Raw genomic sequence first — 10,696 nt, 5'->3', positions numbered from 1 at the left:
AGAGCCTCTCACGAAGCCTGCACCACATTCCTTGAAAATTGGCTAATATAGTCACTGATTTTAAAGCCTTTTAAAATGAAAACAGTAACAGACACCACTGATTAGTTCTCTTTTGGAAAGTACCAACTATTAACTGGAAGTATTATTGGTAAGATAAATCTTGTGCCTGGAGAAAAAAATTAACTACTTAATGCATTCAAAACTGCTCCTTTTAAAGCTTTCACCAAATTTTGAAATGTTGAAATGTTAAAATCACATCGTAAGCATGTTCTTTTAGCCTAAGTAACCTTCGAGAAAGGGTGATACCTAAAGTAACGTGTGGAGTAATACCCTACTACACAATCTCCTACGTGTATTTCTCTTTATTGTGCATAACTGCTTCATTATTTGGGAGACCTCTCAAACATTGCTTGGGACACATGCTATTTTTACATTAATTAACTATTTATAGTTATTTAAATTATATATTTTATCTTAGGTGAAGTAATAAAATTGTTAAAATGAGCTTTAGACTTAAGGCCAGTTTTAAATGAATTTTTATTTTTACATCAAGTGTTTCGTGCCTATGAGTGGCTTCCTATAACACTCAGCTAAATAAATGGAAATGGTGTTTAGCATCTGGTTCTGGGCTAAACTTTACTCCAATGGTGTTTTCTGAAGAGAATTAAATGAATTGAAACTCCAGCTTCCGAAGGAAAAAAACCTTACCTCATTCTCAACTTCCACTCATTGCCCAAAAGTCACAAATTCTTATGAAATTGTCAGCCATAACATTCATGACAATATGTAATATATTGCTGCAATGACTCCATGCTAGGTTCCATCCTATAACTAGTTTTTTAAAAAATCAGAGGATAAATCCTAAAAATTATTCTGGGCAATACAGATTCTGAACCCATAGAAACTTCCTAAAATAATGCCCTGGCTTATACTTCATAAATAGATTTCTGTAACTTGACCTGTGAGAGCTATACTCCATAAATTATAATCCAACTCTTAAAGAGTATTCCACTGAGAGCATGTAAGGAATTATGCCAAAACAAAACCCATGAAAGACTCAGATTATCATTTAGAAAGAATTCATTTAACTCTTACATGAGCAAGATTAGTGGAAAACATGAAAAAAAATTATCAACATTTTGTATTCTAGTCTATTGTCGATCTTCAGTACAGTTCAGTAATGGAGAGCAAAACAAGAAATTAGGGCTATCACAAGGAGCGAAACATTGGGAAGCCCTACAATTCTATACCCTCCCGTATCTTAAAAACAATATATATAACCAAAAGACATTTTAAACAGATAACATGAAGAATTTGCTTCATTTAGAATTAGATCCTTCTGGAATAGCTGCAATTTGGTTGTGGTTGTTTTTCAAGTCTTACTTCTCTTAAGAGCCCTCCTGCTGGGATCCATTTTCCCTAAAGTGATCTCACGCCTGAAACATCGGTTTGAAGGTGTTCATCTGATTGACTTCCTTTTTCCCAAGGTGTAGGATTTGTGTTTGTAATGACAACTCGCATGGGGCTCTTTTAAGCCAATTTCACAAACACAGCGATGCGACTACATGCAAGCAAGAGCGCAAAGCTGCTTGCTGAGCTTTGTTCCCATGAACAAGTAATAAGAGACTCTAAGTAGGATGCCTTTGTGTGAAAGTCAGAGACGGGAGAAATTTTCCTGCTTCCCTTGGCAGACTATTTCTCATTCTCACGACACCTTACCAAAAAAGAAAGAAGAAACAAAGACCATAATCCGGACAAGTCAGGAAGAAATTTTCAATGACTGAAAATGTTTTTCCTTCACTACAGTAATGAATTATTCATGTTAACTTGCGTATCTCTGCATTTGGCACTAAATAAAGAATACTTAACTTTTGTAGAATTTCAAGTTTTAAACATTCTTTACCTTATAAGTACAAAAAAGAAGACAAATTATTAGTATATATAGTACTATACTGTAGGTAAGAGCTCTGTTGTCAAGTAAAAACACAAATTTCACTTTTTTTATAGTAGCGAACCAAAGAAGTGGACAGCCATCATGGTGAATGAGGTTTCCCTGTTTTAGTGCATCAATTCAAGTGGGAAAGTGTTTCACTATTTTAGCTGATTCACCTAAAGAAATTCTGTCTTTTCAAGGTGGCAATTTGAATCCAAAGCCTTTAAAAAATGATGGTTAGAAATGTTTAGTTACATTGAAAAACATTTACAATATCTTGGTGGGCAGAAAAAAAAGAAAGCCCTATGTGGTGTGATCTCATTTTTAAACTCACTAATGAGATGAATTCCTGTGGCAGGAAGGAAGCCTCTGGCTAATAAACAGTAAGGAATTAGGCCTGCTGACAACTATGTGAGCAAACTTGGGAACAGATTCTCCAACCCCCACTGGGCCTTGAGATGGCTAGAGCCCCAGCCTACAGCTTGATGCAACCTCCTGAGAGCTTGGCTCAGGAAATAGAACTCCCACGTTCAAGTCCCAGTGACACTCTCTACCAGCTCTATGACCTTAGGAAGGTTACTTAACCTTCTGGGCACCCCCCACAATTTTTCTCATCTAGGAACAATATAAATATAAATGTCATAGGGTTTTTGTGAATAACTTAACTCATGTAAAGCACTTAGAACAGTACGTGGAAGAGTATAGATGCTCAATAAATATCATTATTGTTGTATATTATATATAATTACAATATGTTACATTAAAAACAAATATAAGTAAATGACTTCAAGGGGTATTAGTTATCTATTATTCTGTAACAAATTTCCCCCAAATTTAGCAGCTTTCAAACAACAAGCATTTATTTTTTCCCAGTTCTAAAGATTAGGTATCTAGGAGGGGTGCACCCCAGCTGGGTGCATCTGGCACAGGGTCTCAGGAAGTTATCGTCAAGCTGTCCAATGAGGCTGCAGGCACCTCATGGCTACACTGAGCCTGAACACCCTTCCAATTTTATGTCTGTAACTATTGCAGGTCTCAGTTCCCTGCTGGCTGTTGGACAAACAGCCTCCTTGCACACGCTTCTCCACAGGTTGCCTGAATGTCCTCTCCACACAGCAAGCAGCCAGCTTCCCCCACAACAGCAGAAGAGAACCAGGGAGCACGCACCAGGTAAGGAGGAAGAAAGCACTCAAAACCGAAGCTGCAGTCTTTTATAACTCCATCTCAGAAGTGACATCCCATCACCTTTGCCATCTGTTCTTGGTCACGCAACTCTGGTACCCTGTGGGCAGGAGCCAAGCAAGGCTGTGACTACCAGGAGGTGGGCATTTGAGGGGGCCATCTTGGAAACTGGCTTCCTCACAGGTAGAACTCAGACCAGAGAGGGAAACTTCATTATAAAGAGGCATTTCGAAAGTCAAAGATAGCTAGAGAGGAAATTGCAGGCTCTTTCTCTCACTGGAGTTAAGTAGTCTCTCAAGCACTTGGCCTTGTTGGGGAAGAGAATATTCAAAGTGATTGGACTTGATGAATAGTCAAACCTCTTCCAAGCCTGGGTTTCTATGATCTTTCATGTGATCAAGTCTAATCATAACTAGATAGTAAGTCTCTTGAGGACCTGGACCACTGTGTCCATCTAGCTGTTGAAAAAAAGGGAAGATCTCCATAAATTCTTGTTGATTCAGTCTGTAGCCAATAGGCATTAAAACTATTATCAGACTGAATCAATATGAATGTATGCACATCTGTATGTTTATACATACCTTTGTAATCAAACGCTTTGATTTTGCCATAGTAAGTCCTTTATATTCACTTTTTTTTTAAAGATTTTTTATTTATTTATTTGAGAGGGAGAGAGAGAAGGAGAGAGAGCGAGCACAAGCCAGGGGAGGGGCAGAAGGAGCGGGAAAGGGAGAAGCAGACTCTCTGCTGAGTGGGAAGCCTGACATGGGGCTTGATCCCAGGACCCCAAAATCATGACCTGAACCGAAGGCAGACACTTAACCGACTGAGCCACCCAGGCGCCCCTTTATATTCACTTCTGTGGGATTTCATTTTATAAACTTTTCAAAGGTCTGAGATAACTGCAGAAATCATTTAAAAAATTAAGTTGAGATAACTACAAACACATGTGATTTCAGGTAAAACCCCTCGCAAGGAAAATGTGCAGTTGCTAGGAGATAGAGAAATAAAAATTTCAAAAAGGATCGAAGATATTTAAGAAGAAAATGGAAATACAAAGGGGATAAATGACTACCAGTGGCATCTCAGCAGAGTAGGACATTTTGTAATTTTCCATCCCTGCAGTCTCAATTCTAGCTCCATATTCTTCCTTTATGGAAAAAAAAAATGCATGTCTACTCCTACACTTCAAATTCAACCACTTTAACCTCCCATCAGAATGTAATTCTGAGAGAAGAAACTACCAAAGAGATAGTGTGTTATTCCAGGCCCTGCAAGAAGCAGGTGCCAAAATAGGACTAAATGTGCAAGAATTTTACTCGTTGAAATGCTTGTGCAAAAGGAAACAGGGAGGGAGCCAAAAAAGACTAAAAGAGTCATTAAAAAAGATTGAGTCCTAAAGTGCCATGCAGAGTGTCATCAGGCTCTGAGAAAAGAGTCCCCTGTCTCCCAGGAACAGGTCTTAGGATTCCTGCCACCCCGATGCTGGGGGAGCAGGCAGCCTCTGCGCAAACGCAGCAGTGGATTTCAAAGCACAGCGGCTAGACCTCAGTCAAGCTCCCGAAAGTAAGAGGTTCTCAAGGTGCAGTTCTCATGGCTGCCTCAGATACCAACTATCAATACAATTATTATGAAAAGAAAGCAGTATTTGAATTATCTAGACGAACTATTTTCAGATGAGCATTTTAACAAAAATCAAAACTTGTATTCAAAGAATTTTTGCAAAGTTTTCAAAAATATTTCAAATACCAGTGGCTTAGAGACTGATTTCTAACTTAAATAAACCAACGTTTTTGTTACTATTTACTGAGACATGCCCTGGATTTCCTTGCTGTAATAGTTAAGCCAAACCAAACTCTTTAAAAGAAGTCGACAGGAAAAAGAACCTTGGTTCTTGATTGACTTGTGGTTTCGAGGCATTTCCACATGTACCAGATACAATTCTCACACAAGCCTTTCTCTCCAAGGGAAATAGCTTTCTCTTCCTAGAACACCGTCCACTGCATTCTTGGCAATACTCTTCTCTCCAACTGTTAGTCTGCGACCAATGTTTTCAAGCCAACATTTTGGAGAAACCTGCTGGGGATTGAAATTGGAGGTCACAGTTTCCTTCCAAAACATTAGTCTCAGAATGTAGGACAAAGCCTTTCTACCCAAGAGGAGCCCATGGTCAAGCTGAAGCCAGCTGTGAAAGCTTTCAAGACTAATTTTCTTCACTCTATTAATAATCATCCCTTCTGGTGTCCAAACGTGTCAGGTGATGTTTGGCTTCAGGAATAGCAGAGAATGCTTAAGTCCAGATTTTATTCCTCCATTATATAAAGCTTTATTTCTGAATTGCTGATTTGTTTTGCTTATCAAGAAATTCTTTCTTGGTTTATTCACTTCAATTTCCAAATCATGCTGGTGCTTTAATGAAGTAGTAAATTTCGGGGTGGCTGGTGGGAAGATCTGAGGTTGTTAAAATTACATCACTGGTTTGTCCCTATATGTGTGTGCCTTTTAAAATGTGGAGTAAAAACCATTTGCCAGAAAAATAGTTCAGACAAGAAGTCTAATAAATAAAATACAATGCTTAAAATCATTCACTACTTCAAATATTTTTGCTCTCATTTTTCTCACCCTTGATCCCAGACATTACCAATTGTTCTCAAATTTTAATGTGCATAAAAATAACTCAGGGAGCTAGTTTAAAATGCAAATTCCAGAATGCCATTTCCCAAGTTTCAGATTCATTGAACCTGGGAAAGAGCCCAAGGCTCTTTTTTAACCCAATGCAAATGGTCTACAAACCACAATTTGAAAATACTATTTTAGACAATCAAATTTAAAAGTGAATTAAAATGTAAACCAAAGATTCACAGCCAAAAAAAAAAAAAAAAAAGATTCACAGCCATACTCAGTGCGATAACTCATAAATGGCAAAACTGGCCATCTAAACAGTTAATTCATAGCCCCCAAATGCCTTACCTCTAGGAAAATGGGGATATGAGGTAGCTGCCACAGGATGTGGGGGTGGAGAGGAGTGGAGAGAGAGAGAGAGAGAGAGAGAGAAACAACTTTAACTTATAGATGTATATAAATGTCATTCATTTCCATGTTTGTATTTTATTATTTATTAAAAATATCATGGTATATATAATGCAAAGTAACATTTTTTTCTGCCTGTCCGTATCCTTATTTTCCCATCTCAAAAAAATATACATTTATCTAAAGGATGATTTAATTTAAAAAAATTTTTTTTAGATTTTATTTATTTATTTGGACAGAGAGACAAAGATAGCAACAGAGAGCCCCTGGGAGGAGAGGGAGAAGCAGGCTCCCCGCTGAGCAGGGAGCCTGACTGCAGGGCTCTATCCCAAGGTCCTGGGATCATGCATGACCTGAGCCGAAGGCATCTGCTTAACCGACCGAGCCACCCAGGCATCCCTCTAAAGGATGATTTTAAATGGCTGACCAGCATTCCATCATGTATGTGCTCTACAATGTAATTAAGCATTCCTTTGTTATTGAATATTTAGTTCCACTGTGTAGAGGACACTGGAATGTGCTACCATCAACCCCTTCAACACAGAGGATTTTTTTTTTTTTTTAGGTATGTGCTAAGCCTGAGATCAAAAGTCTCCTGCTCTAGGGACCTAGCCAGCCAGGGGGCCCATTACACAGGTATTTTAAATATTTGTGTAAAAGTCTTTTCAGTTTTTTCCTTTATTGTTTCTGCCTCTTGCATTGTACTCCGAAAGGTCTTCTACAGTGGAAACATTCTGATGCTGAAATGCCCTGTGTAATCAGTCTCAGTACTTTTGATTAAACATTCTCGTTTTCTACTCACCACACAGATGTGAGATCACCAAAGCGAATTGTATCTCAGGGTTCAACGGTCATTGGAACTGGCTCTCACTACTTTCCCAGTAAAGTGGAGGAAATGATGACCTCACTCTCAGCAAGCAAATCCCATTCACCTAAATCTTTACAACTTCCTATCTTTTGTGACTTTGCAATTCACCACTCTTTTCAATGACCCTATTTACCCTCTAGATCTATAGGCGGTCCTGTGCCTATTGTGGGTCATTCAGTAACCTGCCATCTAGTGGTGTAAATAGAGAAGTGTAGGGTTTTTTTCCCCCAGAAGAATAACTCCATTTCAGATTATAGCTCTAAGGACAATTGAATAATAAACTCATATTTGTGTAAAATTATGAACAGCTTATAAATCACTTTTAAAATAGTGGAATGAATCAGAAACCTGGAGTCAGAATATCTTTGTTCTATCCCCAGTTCTGCCACTATGGATTTCTCATGTCTGTTTTAAAAAAAAAAAAAACCTCAACTCTTTTGAAGCTGAGTTTCCCTTTCTTTAAGGTGAGAAGGATGTTTTTTATGTTCCCAACTTCTCTGTCATTTCCCTATATGTTTTATAATTCTATTCCATGTGGCATTTGAAGCACTCTTACGTTAAGAGGTTTCTTTTCCAGAAAAAAAAAATCATTTCAAATGTTTTTTAAAAGCCATTTTGTAATAATTTTTAAGAGAATTTGGTGACCCAAATAATATTAAAAAAAAAAAAACCTATCTTGCTGAAATAGAAGAGTGTATTGGAGTTCTATGGAAGCATGCTTTTCTTTACTAGGAAGTAGATATTTTTAATACTTGGAAATATCTGAAAATTTAATGATTAGTCTCAAAAAAACATGAGTTCCTCCCTATTTCTGCAGTTGGTGTGACATTATGTTAAATGACATCCAAGGTCCCATCCTGTTCTGATTTTAAGGTTTATTAGTATAAAATCTTTTCTGATTACAAATCTTTCTTCTGTGACATTTTTCTAGCCTTATAATAATGTAAAATAATGACCTTTCTACCTATAATAATTTATTTTTCTTAGTTCATACTTCCTCATAGAAATAGTGCTCTTGGCATAATAATGCCATTTATTATACCTAGTGGTGAATTTTCCATCATTAGTTCATGTAATTACCATAGGAGCTTACCACTATAGCAAGACAGGTCCTGGGATCTCTGCCATCAAGATAGAAAAAATTTAAAAAATGGGAAACACTTATAGGAGAGAAGAAAACATTGTAAGGTTGTTACATTTTAAAATACACGTGAATTCAAAAAAATACATAATTTCTTCAAGTTACAGATACTGTTTATATAATAGTACAATATGAGCTTTATAACATTTAAAAATAATTAATGTTATAAATCAGGGTTTCCCAAATGTTCCAAAGAATACTACTTCTGGTTTTAAAGGCATGAATTACCCAAAGAAAGGGAGCTACTGTCCAACCAATTGCTTGGAAAATGCTGTTTTAAAGTTAACCAGTTTTAATCACCAAAGGACTTCTCAGAGATTTTTTATGTTAATATGCACTTTGTCCAAGGTGGGATATACTTATCTATTGCATTTCTCAAACCTATTTGTCCACAGATATTTTCTTCCCCTCCTTCCCCCAGAACATCTCTCAGGGATGCTGAAAACAAGATAAATTGCTGTGAATATAAAGGGTAAATGAAACCAGTTTGTGAAATAACAGATGAAAAAGTAAAAAAAAGTAATTTGTAGTCTAGAAAGAAGAAAAGAAGGGCTTGCATTTATGAAGACCAATGATGGCTTAGGGCATGGAGTAAGAGACAGGTCTTGGCAGGACTCCTTGAACTTAGTGAGAGGTCTAAAAGAAATCTTTTAACATAAACAACTGGAAGTCACTTGTTTAAACTTTGACGTGACATTCTTCAAATGAAAAGATTTATAGGTAAGGCAAAGCAAATGAAAAGAGGCTTACTATAATGTTATGGCGACCTCTTGTGGTTCAAAACCAAAATGACCCTCTCCTTGAAAATTTAAGTCTGGCACCGCAGTGGCAAATAGTTTGGAGCTTAAATAACATTTTCCAATGTCCATCCAAACTGTTATTAGTGGTTATCTCTTCAGAGTGGTATTAGAGGCAATTTCATCTCATGTATTTCTGTAACGGTTGAAGCTTTGCAGAAAGTATGCATTGCTTTGGTGAGCAGAAAAGAAAACAAAAAGAACAAAATATAAAATGTAAGAGGAAATGATCATCTTTCTCGAGTAATTATTCAGAATATGGAATTTGGATTAAAGTACTAATTAATGTCCTTAAGCTTTGGAAACAAATAGCCATTCCAAGATTCTGAACTTTTTAACTTTGCATAGTCATACCTATGTAAATATTGTATCTGGATATTATGAGTGATGATTGATTTTTGTTCTTTTCTAATCAGATTAAAAATTTTTGCCATAGAGCAGATTTTGCAATAAATGAAATAGGGCCACTGAGGAACAATGAGATATTATGAAGGAAGGCATGTACTGTATTCGGTCCAGGTTTAATTAATATATGAAAGCAAAAATACTCTTTTGTTAAAGTACAAAAAGTGAATCATTAGGGCAGACAGCACATGGCAAATCACTGACCGAACAGGTTTCATAGCCAGCCAACACCTGAAATACTTGTAGTTTTCTTTTCAGGAAGAAGAAAATATTAAAATACCCTTAAAACTTTGAGTAATCCAAAATCAACAAAGTGTGGATAATTCCACTTCTAACCTCAAACATAAAGTAGCCGGGAAAAGTCAATGGTTCTGCTGACAGTTCGCAAATTCTCCCGTTCACAAGAGTTAAGTGAAGCCAGAAGCGGACCGCGGCTGGTAACACGAGAGCTGTTCCGAGTCAACGTCAAGGGAGCCGTGTTGGTCTGCCTGCAGCGTTCCCGTGCCGAGTTCAGAATTCAGTTACATGCTTTCCGTGTTTTCTCGCCGTGATCCACGTTAATCAAGTCGAGGTTCTTGAAGAACATACACAGGAGTTCAGTTCATCTGGCTTTAAAACTCTTTTTTTTTTTTTTCAGGATAATGTTTTTCTTGGGCTGACCTGAGAGGTTTGCTTTGTTTTGACAAGTTCCAATTAGAACAGCTGAAGTGCAGGGGAATGTTAAGGAAAGGTAATAGCAAACCCATCTACAAAAACACTGCCTCTACTGAGCACACGTGCTCCGAGAAATCCGCCACCCCTGGTTACTGACCTTGGCTTCCAGGGAACAGCGCGGGGCCATCGCCACCGGCTGCATCACCCACGACGCTGCAGAGACTTTGCCTTTTTTCTGAACGCGGTGTTAAACCAGAGCTTTGGGAGAAATAGCTGATTGCAGGTCTGGGCAGAAACTGTACAAAATGAGCATGGAACGTCCTGTCATTACAGAAAGCAAGGAAGCTGTCAAAGACTACCAGAGTTATAGCAGAACATGCTGGCTAGGTTTAAATCCGTAAATTAAAAACACTATTTTTTATAAAAATAAAACTCTTATTGGTCACTTTTGGAGGATGCTAGGGAACAAATTCATTATTTGGAAAAGGGATAAGTAGTAGTTAATGAAGCATTTATCCTGCCTTTCTATATAAGAACTATAAGTTAGGGGCACCTGGGTGACTCAGTCTGCTAAGCATCCAACTCCAGAGATTACTTAAAAATAAGAAAAAAATCTTTAAAAAGAAAAAAAAAAAGCAGGGAGAGACAGATGTTACATGTATCCTCATGGAAATACTCAATACCGC

This window comes from Halichoerus grypus, chromosome 5 (assembly GCF_964656455.1).
Source record: "Halichoerus grypus chromosome 5, mHalGry1.hap1.1, whole genome shotgun sequence".
Taxonomy (NCBI): Eukaryota; Metazoa; Chordata; class Mammalia; order Carnivora; family Phocidae; genus Halichoerus; species Halichoerus grypus.
Note: the sequence above shows the minus strand (reverse complement) of the source record.